At 34.9% G+C, this 17143-nt stretch overlaps 1 protein-coding gene across 30 annotated transcripts in view; it reads right to left on the bottom strand.

The window, feature by feature from the left end:
- The window catches only part of PTPRD (protein tyrosine phosphatase receptor type D), a 2309169-nt gene that overhangs the window by 1753373 nt on the left and 538653 nt on the right, over window positions 1–17143 (bottom strand). The window lies entirely within an intron of this gene.

Genomic DNA, 17143 nt, shown 5'->3' with positions numbered 1-17143 from the left:
TATTCGAAAGTTCAGTCTCTATTTTCCCACTATCAGCATACCAATGACAGGTCTTGTTTTTCTTTTTCTTTCTTTCTTTCTTTCTTTCTCTCTCTTTCTTCCTTTCTGTCTTCTTGCTGTCTTTCTTTTCTCTCTCTCTCTCTTCCTTTCTTCCTTTCTGTCTTCTTGCTTTCTTTCTTTTCTCTCTCTCTGTCTCTCTTTCTTTTCTCTCTGACTATCTCTCAGAACATGAGAATACAAGAAAAACAGTGGTCACATTTTGGGGTCATGTATATGGTGTTCAACCATGGGTATGATATACTCCTTTTGATTTAAATAGAAAAGAAATACTTGCTCATTTAAGTTACTATCCACTGCTACCCTCCTATGAAACAATGAAAATGCATAACGAGTTCAATAGCCATAATAGGGAAAGACAATGCAGATCCTGCAACAGGAAAGGAGAAAGAAGAAAAATATATAACTTGTCCCAATGAACAAATGAATCACAGAAATTAGAATGGAAAGGACCTATTATGCATTGAAGACTATAACTTAGGGAAAACACAGTTCCACTTATGTTTATTTCAGATTACATTGCTAAGCATTTACACTGTTCTTCCAACAATAGCTCTCTTTCCCCTTCTCACATCACACACATCCCATAATTGTCTGTGGTAGCTTTTTCCTCAGCTCAAATGAGATTGCTTTGAAGACTAAGTTCACACACTAGAGTAATTAACTACATAATTAGTCTAGAGTGAATCTTATATTGTCTTCTATGATACCTTCCTATTCCCCACCATGTCATTTAATAAAAGCTGCCACTATTTCTAATGCCCAAATTAGGAAATTTAAGAGGCTGATTTATCCAGCCAGAAGGGGAAAAATGAAAGGACAAGAAACATTCTTTTTCACAGAGGAATCTGAAAATAGTTTAGGGCTGCAGAATAGATGTTAGAATGAACATCTTTTCACTTATGTAAAATGAAGGTTTTGGGGGATTGTAATTATCAGCCTAAGTGACTACAATTTATACCAGTGGTTCTAACAGTATGGTCTGTGGACCTGCAGCTTTATTATCACCTGGAACTTGCCAGAAATGCAGCAAATTATTAGACCCCACCCACAAATACTGAATCAGAAACTCTGGAAATGGAGTCTGGTGATCTAAGCCTTAACAAGCCCTCGAGGGGATTATAATGCACACTAGAATTTGAGAACCATTGATTTATACTGTTAAAAGATTTAATAAAAAACTAAAATCGTAAGTTGGATTCCTAGGTATTTTATTCTCTTTGAAGCAATTGTGAATGGGAGTTCACTCATGATTTGGCTCTCTGTTTGTCTGTTATTGATGTATAAGAATGCTTGTGATTTTTGCACATTGATTTTGTATCCTGAGACTTTGCTGAAGTTGCTTATCAGCTTAAGGAGATTTTGGGCTGAGACAATGGGGTTTTCTAGATATACTATCATGTCATCTGCAAACAGGGACAATTTGACTTCCTCTTTTCCTAATTGAATACCCTTGATTTCCTTCTCCTGCCTAATTGCCCTGGCCAGAACTTCCAACACTATGTTGAATAGAAGTGGCGACAGAAACTATCGCAAGAACAAAAAACCAAACACCGCATATTCTCACTCATAGGTGGGAATTGAACAATGAGAACACATGGACACAGGAAGGGGAACATCACACTTCAGGGACTGTTGTGGGTTGGGGGGAGGGGGGAGGGATAACATTGGGAGATATACCTAATGCTAGATGACGAGTTGGTGGGTGCAGTGCACCAGCATGGCACATGTATACATATGTAACTTACTGCACATTGGGCACATGTACCATAAAACCTAAAGTATAATAATAATAATAATAATAATAATTACAATAAAAAAAAAAAAGATCAACAGAACAGAATTGAAATAAAAAAAAAAAAAAACTAAAATCGTGACTCTCATACAATTTTCAACAATCGTATTTCAATTTACTTAACTCACTAATGAGGAGAGTGGTAGGATGTTACAACCAGCTCAAAGGAGAACTCAAATAACTACACATATCTAGGCAATAAAAGACGCTGAAATAAATTTACATAAGATGTAAGACTTTTCTATCCACAGGGTGATAATTAATTGCATTCCACAAAGCACAATCCATTAGCCTTTCTATGGAGCATTTATAAAATTATTGGTCTTCAGCCAGGTGCAGTGGCTCATGCCTGTAATCCCAGCATTTGGGGAGGCCAAGGTGGGAGGATTACCTAAGGTCAGGAGTTCGAGACCAGCCTGGCCAACATGGTGAAACCCCATCTCTACTAAAAATACAAAAATTAGCTGGGCGTGGTGGCAGGAGCCTGTAATCACAGCTATTTGGGAGGCTGAGGCAGGAGAAACACTTAAACCCGCAAGGCAGAGGTTGCAGTTAGCCAAGATCACTCCATCATACTCCAGCCTGGGCGAAAAGAGTGAAACTCAGTCTCAAAAAAATAAAAGATAAAAGATAAAAACTGGTCTTCTACAACAGAGTTGTTAAGTAGCCGACGGCACTTAGGGAGAGGTACCCTACTTAGGAAAGTAATATTTTTTTCTCTCTCTTGCCCATTTCAACGTCTTTCACATTTTTTTCCCTGAAAATATATGTAACTCATGCTTCCCAAAGGCTAATTATGGTTAAACATCTTTCATCTTGGAATTTCTGAGTCATGCCAGCTCAACATACTCATTTTAAGCCTGTGACTCAGTCTTGCTCCCAATTTACCTCTGTTAATGAATTAGCTGAGACAACATGAGAATGAGAGAGATGAAATAATTTGTCTTATTTTGTAGGTACCACGCGAACATTTTATTGCCCTAAGAATTAATATGTTAAGAAAAGACTGTGGAAACAGAACACCAATATTTTGAATTTTTAGTATAGCCAATAAATTGATGTCATTTGCAGATCATGTGCATGGGAGTGAAATTCTGCTAAATTAGCAGTAGGAATCTACTGTACCAAATACAGCAAGTACACTAATATGTTATTCTATGTAACAAGATCAAGTTCTGCAAAGAATTGTGTAAATTCAGCAAAATTCAACTGTTCCACTTCTGTCAAAGTTTTAACCAATTAATACTGACATAGCTACTCAAGTTATAAAACTGAATCTGTCAATACCAGAGAAAATAAAGCGTTTCTCATCCTTTGTTAAGGAATAAATGTTCCACTATATATCAGTTGTCAATATCAAATTGGGTTCAATTACACATTTAAAGTATCTACTGATAAAAAAGAGTAATAAAATATAGTATAGTAAGAAAAAAAGCATTACGAAGAGCAAAAAGAGAAATCTTGGGGTTTATGATCTAGATATCTAAATACCTAGCTGGTGAACCTTGGAAATATTTTAACTTCCTTCAGTCTTAGCTTTCACATCTTTGAACTGAACAGATAGCTACTGTGTGGCGGAATACTGCATATGTAATAAAAGAATCATCAGTTCTAATACAAAACACATTAATGTCATATGTAGTTGATTACAAATATACAAAATTTGGTAAATTACAGTCTGAAAGCCCTATAATATTCAGATATGGAATCTGAGGTATATGAGTGTAGGTAAAAAGTACTCCACATTTCTTGCAATGTAGCAATACCAGCTAGTTCAGACGTAACTGGACTGTGAAACATCTATTGCCGGTAGCAGTACTGGGGAAAAACAAAAACAAAAAACAAAAACAACACCTCAGAATCTCTAGCTCCCAGTGGATAGTCCTCAGATTACAAAGTTCAAAGAGCATGACTATTAGCCAGTATTATGACTAAAAACCTTCCCTCACAGCTATTAATGGAACACAATAGTAAAAACACACCAAATGTGTTCCCTAACCCTTCATACATTTTCTGTTTTTTTTTTCCAGAGTACTTTTCTCAGCTTGTAATGAATATTCTTCCGTTGTTCTTCATTTATTTAGGTCTTTTTTTGTCTTCAATGTGTAACTTAAAAGACATTTTTTTTCACTTTTTCGGTCTTATCTTTACCAGAATTATTCCTCTTTGTTTCTCTTAAAAATTCTGTATACCTCAAGTTAGCTTTTATTTAATTCTGCATTACAGTACAGTGAATTGTTTTGAGGGGCATGACAATGCTGTATTAACTTAAAACCTTAATGCCCAACAGAGTACTAGAATCTTAATTAGTTGTATAACAAATGTTTGTTAAATTTGAATAATAGATATACCAATACCCAGATTACCTCAAAAAGGTGAAAATCATGAGAAGACTATAAATCAAATCTATATAGTCTTCCTATTATTTTACGTATCTGAAGGCAGGAAAATATATTTATCTCTGATATCTACTTTTCTCTTCCAATGAAATCAAAATCCTTTCCATCAGGGGATTGTGGTTAATGGTCTATCATTTTAAGCACCATCATCACAAATTCTACAAGCTTGACCCTCTCCAAGAAGCTCAGAGTATGTTTGGTCTTATTATTTCCCAAGCATCCTCCCTCTTACAAAAGGGGAGATGTATTTGAGAGACATTAAGCAATTAACCCACAAAAACCATATGACCAAAGCAATATGTCACCCCCAACCTGAGGGACAGAATCATTTATACCCTAAACCTCAGCATAATGTTATAAACTTATATAAAAAACTTGCACATGTACTCCCTGAATCTAAAATAAAAGTTGAAATTATAAAATACATAAATAATTGTTTGAATTATTTAAAAGAAAACTAGAGTTGCTATTTTATGGTCTTGGCCAGTGTCTTACATATTAAAGGAGAATGCTGCACTAAATTTAACTGCTGCACAATTACTTTTTTAAAATTTCCAGTCTATTCAGTCAATAGTGATTTGAATTTTAACATTAGTTAAGAACCAAGGAAATTGACCTAGGTATAAAAAGATGTTTCTAAACATACACAGTAATTTGCCTTGCCTAGATTGCTACACTGTCTCTGGAAATTATCAAACACAATCTTCTGCCTAATAATTTGTTGTGACTTGGATTAAAAAAAAAAAAGAAAGAAAGTAAAGGATGCTTTGCAGAGATCCAGAAACTTATCATTTCCAGTACATGTATTTATTGCCTGAGAAGACAACTCTAATCCAAGGTAGTTGGTGCAGAGTTGCACAATGTTAGTCAGTGGATCCATGGTTGCTTTCTGTTATTGGCCACCAGCCCTATAAAAGTCAAAATTTTTGACAAAACCAAAATACCATGCAGCTTTGTTATGGTCAGATGGCTTTACTTTTCATGCTTTGAAGCAAGAACTCCATTAGGCCTTTTTTTTTTTTTTTTTTTCTTGGGAGAAGGCCTATTCTATTTGCTTGCACCACTAGACCATTTGATTTTTGTTATAGTGCTCTACCAATTTCAGTACAAATAAAATCAAATTTTTGGTCTGATACATTTGTGTTCCCTAGGGCCTGAAAGAAAACATTCTTTGAAAAAATTTTCTTAGCTGCAGATTGCTTTAGTTATAAAGGCAAACCCTAAATATCAACCAATTTGTGGAAGGGCTGGAAGGTTCAGATAGAAGGACTGCAAAATCCAGTCAAGAAAGAAAGCAATGTAGTAGCCCTGTTATTGCTCCTTAAATGTTTTCCCAAGGAAACGGGGAAGAAAAGCATTTTCCAGTGATTAAGAAAATAAAGGAAATCAATCATGACCAGTTATACTGGGGGGAGGCGGCTGAGAAAACTGGTGTCTATTTCCAACCAATTTCTTCTTTATTAGTATTTCTTTGATGTTACTGCTATCACAAAGCAAATTAAGCAACTGCAAAATTTCCTTAAGACATCATTTTGAAGATAGCACAAAAGTAGCTCAATTTTATCATTCACAAATGTTCAGATTATTTGATGCTAATATCTTCTAGCAAAATGTCATTTCACATGGAACTTAAAGTGAAATATTTGTTCCTAGTAAAGTGAATGGCCTATTTAGTGGATTGTTGGTCTTTTTGCCAATTCTGCAGGATACTTTTTTTATTTTTAAAGGCAACGATTTTGGCACAGCCAAAATAACGCATACTTTGCTATGTTTATTGTTTATTGTTATGAATAAACAATAAACAAGTTTATCATTACCAATAAAGCTTCACAATTCTGAACTTACACCACTGTCCTGAAGATATGTTTATCTATTTGCATAAAAAAAAGCAGTGGCAAATTTAACACCCATTTCAATGGATTCCTGATTTACAACCATGGTTCCTTCTCCTGAGGAGAGGCCCTCTAACCACTTCATTAATCAAAGCTATTAATTATAATTTTATTTATAATTTCATTACCAGGTTTCAAAAAAATGTATACATAATCACACATACGACTCATTTCAACAGCTTGACACTTAGTAGCTCTTTTCATGGAATAAGCTGAAATGGAGTAGCTCAAAAGCTGTTATTTTTAGCATAAAATCATGCCTCCATGGGGGGACTTCCTACTGTGTAGCTTATTCTCCATGACATTGGCATGCCCCACAGCTTCCTTTAAACTTCTTCAATGCAATATGCCTGAAGGACCAAAACGATGCTAGATTTCCCTAAGTCTGAGATTCTCAGAGTAGTACACACTCTTTGACACTTTCACTAAACAAAAGCATGTTTTATTATTTTATTGTTGTGTGCTTGTTTTTGCTTCTGGATTGTTGCTGGTTTCAATACTACTATGTTTACTCATATATTCTCACAATATTTGTACTGTCTCGTGTTTCTTAAGTCTCTCAATGCTAAAGTAAAACATATCTTACAGAAATCTCACTCCTTGTCTAAACTGTTGCTTTGATGTAAGAGTTGGTTGTCCTTCTGGAAAAAAAAAAAAATTAGGCTAGGTTTCAGAAGATGTTCTCTAGAGTGCATTCCTCTCCAAACAGGAAAAAGAAACTTGGGCATTTGGCCATGCTTATGAGGGTGATGTTGGTGGCACTATTCTCACCAAGTAAGTACTAAATGGATGGTCTAGAATAAAATTGGGATTGCAGTGCTTGGCATTGTGAATCATATAAAACAAAATAATCAAAATCCTATGTTCCTACCAATTTATAAATCCACAGGTCCTTTGGAGGAGAGCAGTACCATTTATCTCCTGTTACTTCAATTTGGCAAATGTAGCTCTCCCTTAGCTGGATTTGATATTTTACTGTATTGTGTACTAACAGTAAATAGCTACAATTATAATGGTACGTGTTTCCAAAGGGTCTTACAGATTCTAAGAAATGTCATCAGTTTTAAAACTGTCATCAGTTTTCAAAGATTTTTTTTTCCAATGTTATACATCTTTCACAGAGCACTGACATAATTTTAAGTTCACTCATGTGGAAACTTAGACACAGAAGGAAAAAAAGCAGTGAGATATCTAATAATTCTAATACTAATATCTAAAATTGACTGCTTTGCACTTACATAGATGATTATTAATCCTAAGACTCTGCGAGGAGGTATTATTATCTCTTATTAACAGCTAAGTATTATTATACTTAGGAAGGATTAGAGGCAAAGAAGGGTAGGTAATTTGGCCAAGGTCACCCCATTATAATGGTAAAGCTAGAATTCAAACCAAAGTCTTTTTTACTCTAAAGACCATGCTTTTTCCATTATTCATTACTCTTATCCCTATCTCCCACCCCAACAGCACAAACGAGTTAGATGCAGTGATGACCTAATAAATGTTTAATAACTATCTCTCTGGATGAAAAAGCCCAGATTGTAGCATTTGCCAATCTTTCTGGTGAAATACTCCCATTATGGTCAATTTCAATCTACCCATGTGATCTTACTGAACCTGAAGTTGGGAAGAGATGGCTCTTGGGATTTTGTGCTAGCTGACTCTAGCACCACACTGAATCACAATTTAAGCTTTTCCTTCTATATTTCTGATACAATCCTGAGTTCCTTTGCTCTAGGTCTTCCAGTTCTGGTAAAAAAAAATGGATTCAACAGGTCTATTGAAATTACCAACACATCTAGGAACACTGAGTTTATAGAGTTGTTTTTACTTTACGAGAAAGACAACTGGATGCAGGAGAAAGCATATCAGACAAAGAGTAAGAAGAATTGATCTGAGCTTACATTCCAAATCTGCCACTTGCTGGATAACTGAATGTGGAAAAGGTGGTGAAAAGCCTTTATCTTTCAGGAACTTGGCTTTTTCATCATGAAAATAAATATAATAACCCCTATATGAATTGCCTTCAAGGTGAGTACCATATAAGATAATCCACCCTGAAGTATTTTATATATAAAAATGTGAAGAAGATATAGAGTGTAAACGATACCAGTGATACTCTACTGGTCCTTTGGATTGGTCTGCTACACATTCCATGCCCTTTCACACACAAACTACTTAATTTCATCTACATAATATGGGAATATGTCAGAAATAACACAGTCTTTGAAGTTGTGAGGTATACAATAGTGGGGACTGTGTTTCCAACCACCAAACCGTATTTGTCCCTCTTTTTTTCAGCTTCTCTAGGTTAATACTTAGAAACTGGTGTAACCACAAGAGCTTTTGATGTACCTTTACTCTGTGCCTATTACCTCTGCTAGGACTGAACCAGCATTTCTATTTCCAAGTTGGAGCAGGTGGAAGGCCACTAACAGTGAAAAGAGAGTGGAATGCCAAGAAGAATGAGCACAGAAATATACTCTCCCTTTTTTGCACTCTGTTTAGTACACATGTTATCTTTGTATTTTTGGCCCTTTAAATGCACCCTACATATCCATAAAGAAGAAGCAATATTTAAAATAAAAGCCATCCTGTGCATTCGTAGACTGCCTTCAGACTTCTTTCAGGTTCAGCTTATTCCCACTATATTAAACAGTTTGTTTATCATTATAATCTTTGCCCATCAGCAAAATTAGTTCTTTGTCCTCTTTTGGCTGCCAGATCCTATTCAGCCTTTTGGATTTGGCAGCTTGGTTTTATTGTATCAACCCATGGTTTCTTCACGAAATGGCTTTCATCATTCTGCCTATCTCTGTGGCATTGTGCAGCTTCCATTTATCTGACAGGGAAGGGAGATAAGACATTTCCCCCAATCTTCTGAATAGACACAGGCTGGAGATGGTAACCCAGACTACAAGAATCCCAGACTATAAGAAGGCAACAAGGTCAATGAGTCTCATTACTAAGCAGAGTGCAAACAAGAAGGTGCTCCCTTTGTGATACTCGATTACAGTTCCAGGAGTGTGAGCATCTGCAGGAATCAGGCTGTGAACATTAGCCCCTTGCTGGTTTGTAGTGCTATACTATGCCAGGCTCCCTATTGGAGTTGGATTTTCTCCTCTACATACCTTTCCAAACTGCCTGACCATTTTTCAATTGTGAATAGCTCCAGTGGATTTGCTCCCAGGATTTCTCTAGAGAAAATAATGCTTTTTCTTTCTCTCACAAAACCAGATACAGTTATTCAGAATTATGGTGCACAAGTCTGGTGTTTGATCAGTTAGCTTAACACTCAACATAATTAGCCACTGAGACTTGATTTTGACCCCAATACAAAAAGATTTCAATTTTAAAATTAAAAAATTAAAAAGAAGTAGTGCATATGAGTAATGACTCATATTCTTAGTTTCAGGGAAAAAAACAGAGATAATCGTGAATCAGAAGTCATACACTTTGACAATTATGACAATTATGAAATGACCTAGCTGATATGTGTTGACATGTTTCTGTATCTTGCTTCAATTTTTCCTGCTTTTTAAAATAATTAATGTCTACTAAATTATATATACTGCAAAGGAAGAGATCCTATGTATTTGATATTTAGCACACGTAGTATAAATGATGCTCTAGGATACTATTTCAAAATATGTGCCATGAACACACTGATTATTGTTAAAACACATATTCTTGGGGTGAAACCAAGACCTACTGATTCCAAATTTTTGGTGTGAAGCATGGGAATGTCAAAGATTAATAATAACAAAAAAGGTAATTCCCTTGCTCAATAGAAGTGGAAATTACTAACATAGGACTAATATATGGGCCATTTGGGCACAGACAGGAAATCGGTTTTTATGTTGGCTTTTCTGGCTCAGGCAATCAAATGTCTCTTTTGTCTACTTTTTTGTCCATTGCACCATTTTTGACCCTGCAGCTTTTCAAGCATTTCCATTCCCTCATTACTGTTTATCTTAATTACTTAAACAGAATTCAAAGAAATGACAAAGTCAAAGAAAGAGGATTATAAAGTTTTTTCTAACCTTTGTATGTACCTCTTGCTCAATAAAATTAATTACAGATTGTAATTTTTTTAAGTTGGGTTCAGCATCTTTGTAGCATTGAGAGTAATATTTAGCACAATAATTTATGCATTTCTATGAAAGATTTTCAGCTCTTTACATAAGAAATGCTGCAACAGAAAGTAACACTAGGAATAATTAAAACATGCATAAATTAACAACATTATATTTGAATAAAATTAAAAGAGTCAGTTATGGAGATCATAAAATCACATTACTATATACTTCTTTGATTACATTTTAATTAATAACAGAAGTATTTAATCAGAAAAAATATTTTGCTTAGGATTTTTCAAAAAATCATGAAGTCAGTCTTTACATCAATGTTTCTTGTTAAAATGAAATTTTCAATGACTATTTAGTAAGTTTTACTATGCGTAAGACTCTCCGGCCACTATCATATATATTACAGTTAATTTCTAAGCTATTCTATCAGGAAGAGATTATGATTACCTTATTTTGTAGATTAAAAAAATAGAGTCATGAGTCCACAAAAATCCCTAGAATGAACAAGTGAGTACAGCAAGTTTCAGGGCAAATGGTAATTAGGGAAACATCAACTTCTTTCTTCCATATGAGAAATGAACAATTTGAATTTCAAATGTAAGAAAAGATTATGATAGTACAAAAAATCAAATATGTGGTATAAATTTAACAAATGATGTACAGAATCTGTATGTGAAAAACTACAAAACTCTGATGAAAGAAATCAAAGAAAATCTAAATACATGAAGAGAGATTTCATGATTACAGATTGGAAGACTCAATCAATATTGCCAAGATGTCAATTTTTCCCTACATGAATATAGATTTAACACGATTCTCATTCAAATCCAAGCAAGATATTTTGTATATATGGATAACCTGATTCTTGATTGTAAAACTTGTGTGGAAAGGGAGAAGGCATAGGATATCCAGAACAATAGTGAACATGAGGAACAAACTTATATGACTCACCCTACTTGATTTCAAGACTTAACCGTAGAGCTACAATAACCAAGTCAGTGGGATATTGGTGAAAGAATACATGCATATCAATGAAACAGAATAGAGAGCTCAGAAATAGACCTATACAAATATAGTCAACCCATCTTTGAAAAAAGAGTAAAGCCACTTCAATGGAGAAAATTGTTACCAGAAATGGTGCTGAAATGTGTATGTCCATATGCAAAAAAAGGAAAGAAACTAGATATAGAGCTAATAACTTTTATAACTCAAAACTCAAAAAATAACTCAAACAAGGATTGTATAACTCAAAACTCAAAAAATAACTCAAACTAAAGATAAGTATAAAACTCTAAAAATTCTAGAATAAAACACGAGAAAAATTTATGTGACTTGATTTGGTGATGAGTGTTTAGGTAAAACACCATAAGCATGGTGCTTATGGGTAATGACTCATATTCTTAGTTTCAGGGAAAAAAAAAACAGAGATAATCAATAACCAGAAATCATACACCTTGACAATTATGACAATTATAAAATGAACAAGCTGATATATGTTGATATGTTTCTGTATCTTGCTTCAATTTTTTTTGCTTTTTTTAAAATAATTATTATCTACTAAATTATGTATTCTGGAAATGAAGAGATCCTGTGTATTTGATACTTAGCACACATAGTATAAATGATGAAAAAATTAGTAAGTTTTACTTAATTAAAATTAATTATACTCTGTAAAAGAGAAGAAAAAGATTAAACACAGACTGGGAGAATATATTTGCAAATTACATACCTAATAATATACTTGTATATAAAATATACAATAATTCTTAAAACTCATCAATAAGAAAATAAAGCCATTCAAAACATAAGCAAAAGATATAGGTGGCAAGTAAGTATATGAAAATATGCTCAATATTTCCCATTAGAGGAATGCAAATTAATGCAACAATGAACCATCACTACATATCTAGCAGAGTAGCTAAAATAAAATAAAATAAAAAACTGATCATATCGCTTGTTAGTGAGTATATAGTGTGTCCAGAGTCGGTTCCTTCCAGTGGGTTCGTGATCTTGCTGACTTCAAGAATGGAGCCGTGGACCTTCGCAGTGAGCGTTACAGCTCTTAAAGATGGCACGGACCCAGAGAGAGAGCAACAGCAAGATTTATTGTGGAGGTCGAAAGAACAAAGCTTCCACAGCATGGAAGGGGACCTGAGCGGGTTGCCACTGCTGGCTGGGGTGGCCAGCTTTTATTACCTTACTTGTCCCCTCCCATGTTCCATTTTTGTCCTATCAGAGTGCCCTTTTTCCAATCCTCCCTGCAATTGGCTACTTTTAGGATTGTGCTTATTGTTGCATTTTACAGAGCACTGATTGGTGCATTTTACAATCCTCTTGCTAGCTACATAGCGCTGATTGGGGCGTTTTTACAGAGCACTGATTGGTGCACTTTGGAAGATAGTTGTGCAGTTTTCTGCAAAGCTACATGAAGTCTTATCATACGATACAATGATCACTTTCTAGTTATTTACTAAACTGATTTGAAAATATATAGCCACATAAAATGTGCATAAAATGTTTATAGCAGTTTTATTAATTACTTCCTTAAACTGGAAGCAACCAAGATGTCCTTCAGTAGGTGAATAGACAAGCAAATTGTGGTATATCCATAGAGTAGAATTCTTCCACTTAAAATGAATGAGCTATTAAGCCATACAAAATATCGATTAATACATTTTGCTAAGTGAGCCAAACCAGTCCAAAATGGTGAAAGGTAAAACTATAGAGATAGTAAAGAAATCAGTGGTTATATGGGGTTTAGTGGAGAGGAGAACGTTGAATAGATGAAGCTCATAAGGTTTTAGGGCAGTGAAACTTTACCTTATGATACTGTAATGGTAGATGAGTGGCAATATGAACTTGCCTGTATCCATAGAACTTTACAGCACAAAGAGTGAACCTTAACTTAGGCTAATTTAAAAAAATTACATCTATATATATACACATACATATATACATATACACATATACATACACATACATATATACATATATACATATACATACACATACATATATACATATATACACACATATATATATATATAGTTGTGGGATACCAGGATGGAATGCAGGCTGTAACATAAGACTCTGTATTACAAATTCTGGAAACAATCTCATTAAAGGGAGTAGGGTGAGCAGAAGGTGCTGACCTAAGTAACTTTGGAAATGAATGTTGTCTCTAAAACTAAAAGCAAAGGAAATTTCACATAAATACTACACTATAGTTGATAAAGTTGTCTGTCACTGTCACAGCCAAGGGGAGCCTACAGAGACATGATAATTAAAAATGGTATTCTGGATGCGATAGTAGAATAAAGAAATAACATTAGGTAAAAATTAAATAAATCCCAGTAAGCATACACTTTAGTTAATAAAAGAGAAAGAAATATTTGATTTGCTAAACATCCCAAAGCTGAAAGATGGCAGTTGGAATATGGTTGGTGACTAGTTCCCCTGTCTAGTTCCTCTGCCTTTGAGTCCAGTGGTCTTCCTACTATGAGGAAAGAGGTCTCATCAGCATGCATTGGACAATGACTCATTTCTACATCGTTGACATGTGCCAATAGTTGAGGAACTAAAAGCCTCTTATTGGCAAGGGCCAGATTATTCAACTAGATTATGTCACATTTATCCTCTACTCCCTTTTGTGAGTGAACTACTATACTGGGTTCTGAGGATTTTTGAAAGATTTTTCAAAAAGTGACTAATTTTCTTAAAATATACATTAATAGTTTATAAATTTTATGGACTGACATAACTTTTGAAACCAGCATAGCTAGAAAATTGAATTAAAGAGAAATTTCAAGTATTCTTGATAAGAGGTAAAGCGCACATAAAATACTGTGATGCTTATAATCATCAAATAAATATGCTCCAGGGTGAAACATCACCTTGTGTAAGCTGTCACAGATTTTGCGTGGAGGTATTTCAGATATCCACCACAATTTCAGTTATTCAAATGGCCTACCCAATTCTGCCGATGTTTACTGGATAGAATCATGGCATCATACAATATTTGGCTCTTCTCATTGGCCTGCTTATGTGCCATTTAAGACCATGGGCCAGTTGGCTTTATTTCTCATCTCTGCAGGCTCCTATAGTGGCCTGAGAATGTTTAGATAACTATTATATCCACAGCAATGCAAAATAGCTTGTAGTTTGTCAGACCAAATCCAAAGCCACTGCCATGTCTAGAAACACAGAAATAAAAGAATATGGCTCTATTCCAGTCCCTCATCATGCATCAATATACTCAGGGTGTTATTGGCTCAGTTTGGATCTCTGGAACTTCTAAAGCTGACAGAGGAGTAGTACTTTTATTCTTTTTAAAAGGTGTGAGAACATTAGAGGATCTGATTAATGTTTTGGATGCTGTTTTCAGAAAAAAATAATGCACAGACACACTCTATTTTCACTTGATTTCATGATGCTTTCTCTGATCCCACTAAAGCCCATGGATAGCAGTTAATGTCACCAGTTTTTGAGGTTATTCAGAAATTCCTCTGTACCAGCTCTGATTTAGAGGAAAGAGTGGGCTCCTGTGAGCTTCCTGCACATGTTGTGCATTCAGCTTATGTTTCCAAACCAGAGTAGTGGGAAGGAAATGATAAGCTCTGCTGAAGCACACACAGTATATATAGCATCAATCCGAAGCCATCTGAAATGTTGTAATATAGCCACCATTTCAGGCCTCTAGTAATGATGGAAGCATTGCTTCCCTAAACCTCTTTATGAAAGATTTTTATTTCTCCAGGAGTTTTTGAGAAATATTACTTAGTCAAACGATTTAGGTGTCCTTTCCTTTCAATAAGTGAGGAGATAGGGGAAGAGAGAGAAAAATAAAATTTGAATAAATCCCAGATTTATAAATTCATTCTCTGTGGATTTCACGGAGTAATAAGTTATTGATGCAAATATTGATATGGGCATCACATGAAGATTTTCAGTGGATTATATTCATTTCTGTCAAGCAATAAAATACAGTGAGACAAGGTTTGTATCTTTTACTGAGTACTTGCAATAACCTACATTCATTTTTATTACTGAAAACCTACTTGTTAAAAACGAGACCCTCCCCGAAGGTGCGTAATTATTATTTACAAAGCAAAAACTTAGTACATTATTTGACATCTACTTTTTTCCACGTTTTATTTTTATAGTCTCCAGGATAATTGTGAAAAAACATATTCAAAACATATCTAAGCCAACTATGAAAGTAATTTACTTACTTTATGGCATGCTCATTCATTTTCCACAGTATTTCTCATCTTGTTATTGATATAACTTTTTATAACTTATTTGATTTATATACTTTGTTATTTTATGAAATAAATAATATTTTATATTAATCCATCATTTATTTATTGTTATGATTATGGGGGATTTTAATCAGGTTTTTCACTGATAAATCACAAGTGTCTATACAGTACTTTGTGCATAGAAGGCACTCAATATATATTTGCTCAATGAATACATCATTTTTTTCATCTTTGTTTCTCTCATATTCTGGGAGGGGAGGGGGAAAATTGGTTGTGTTCTGGATAAAAGTGAGTTATTATATTAGACATACGATTCCAGGGTCTTTGTAAAATTGAAGCTTTAGAGTCTACCTTAAATTTTAACCACACTAATTTATCAAATAACCAAGGGCTGAGGTTCTTTTCATTTCTAGAAGCATCTATCCAAGATATCTGCTTCATCTTCTATAATGATATGTTATGAATATGTTTTCTTCTACATAAATGCTTTAAAGTCTTCACACCCATAGTTTTCTTTCTGTGGAGTAACAAAAATATTCTACTCAGAGTACGCCCTGAATCAGTTTAACTAATAATCTATTTTGAGTTCCTGACAAAGGTTATTAAATTCTGGCCTCAGTACCTCCATAATGGTTACCTGATCTATTCCCTCTTCCCATTTTCACTGCCAACATCTTCATATTCATATTCCCATTAAACTACTGTATGTGGCCCTCTTGCTTCTTCAGAGCAGGTTTGAGTGTCTACGTCTTGCACTGCCTGCCGCCTCTATCTCCCTCATCTCCAGTTTTATTTCCAGTACTTCCACATACATGCTACAAGCTATCTTCTTGAACTACAGTACTCATCATCCTATACTGCTCAAAAACCAGCTGGGGAGAAAGGTTTAAGAGCAGGTGTAAACCTTATCTCTGTGGGAAGATTTTCTCAGATTTACCTTCCTCAGCTCTGTTTCTTCGGAAATGTTGGAACAGGAAACTGTGTTACTAGGCATCATTGCTTATTAACTCTGATTGGAGAACTGCATCTGTACTGGGAGGACCCTGAATGGATATGTAGACCCTGAAGGTCTATATGATAAAACTCTATAAAAACATGCAGTAAATGAGAAGCCTTAACCTCACTGTTTGGTGCTTCTTGGAAAAAGCATGGCCCCTGAGCAGGTCTGTCAGCTCCTCTCATGGGCTGTCATATATGAGCCTTGCCTAGGCTGAAATGACCATCATGTACTCATGGGGTCTCAACCCTTAAAACTGAGCATGCCCCTTGTGCTGCCTGGGGAGCAGTGCCAGGATGGCAGTAAGAACTCCAGAGGAAAACGTATTTGATAAAATCACGCTGACATGCTCTCTTTCCAATCTTATATCCTTCCTCACAGCTAAATAAACCTAGTGCGCATTACAGCTAATGGTGCCCTGTGAACATGAAGTTCAATTAGAAACCAAGACCATTGCTGCATTTGTAGAGTAGATGTTGCAGCACCAATGATTCTTTCACTGCTTAGCCATATAGCTTGGTACACACTATGTACAACCTGACTTCAACATTATTTTCCTTTTCCTTGCAAAACAAAATCTGATGTCCACAGCTGAAGGTAAAACACATTACATCCAGAGACTTACTACAGACACCAAGCAAATTGTGGTTTGAA

Source organism: Pongo abelii, chromosome 13 (assembly GCF_028885655.2).
Source record: "Pongo abelii isolate AG06213 chromosome 13, NHGRI_mPonAbe1-v2.0_pri, whole genome shotgun sequence".
NCBI classification, from domain to species: domain Eukaryota; kingdom Metazoa; phylum Chordata; class Mammalia; order Primates; family Hominidae; genus Pongo; species Pongo abelii.
The sequence above is the reverse complement of the archived record's forward strand: the minus strand, read 5'-3'. Positions and strand labels throughout refer to the sequence as shown.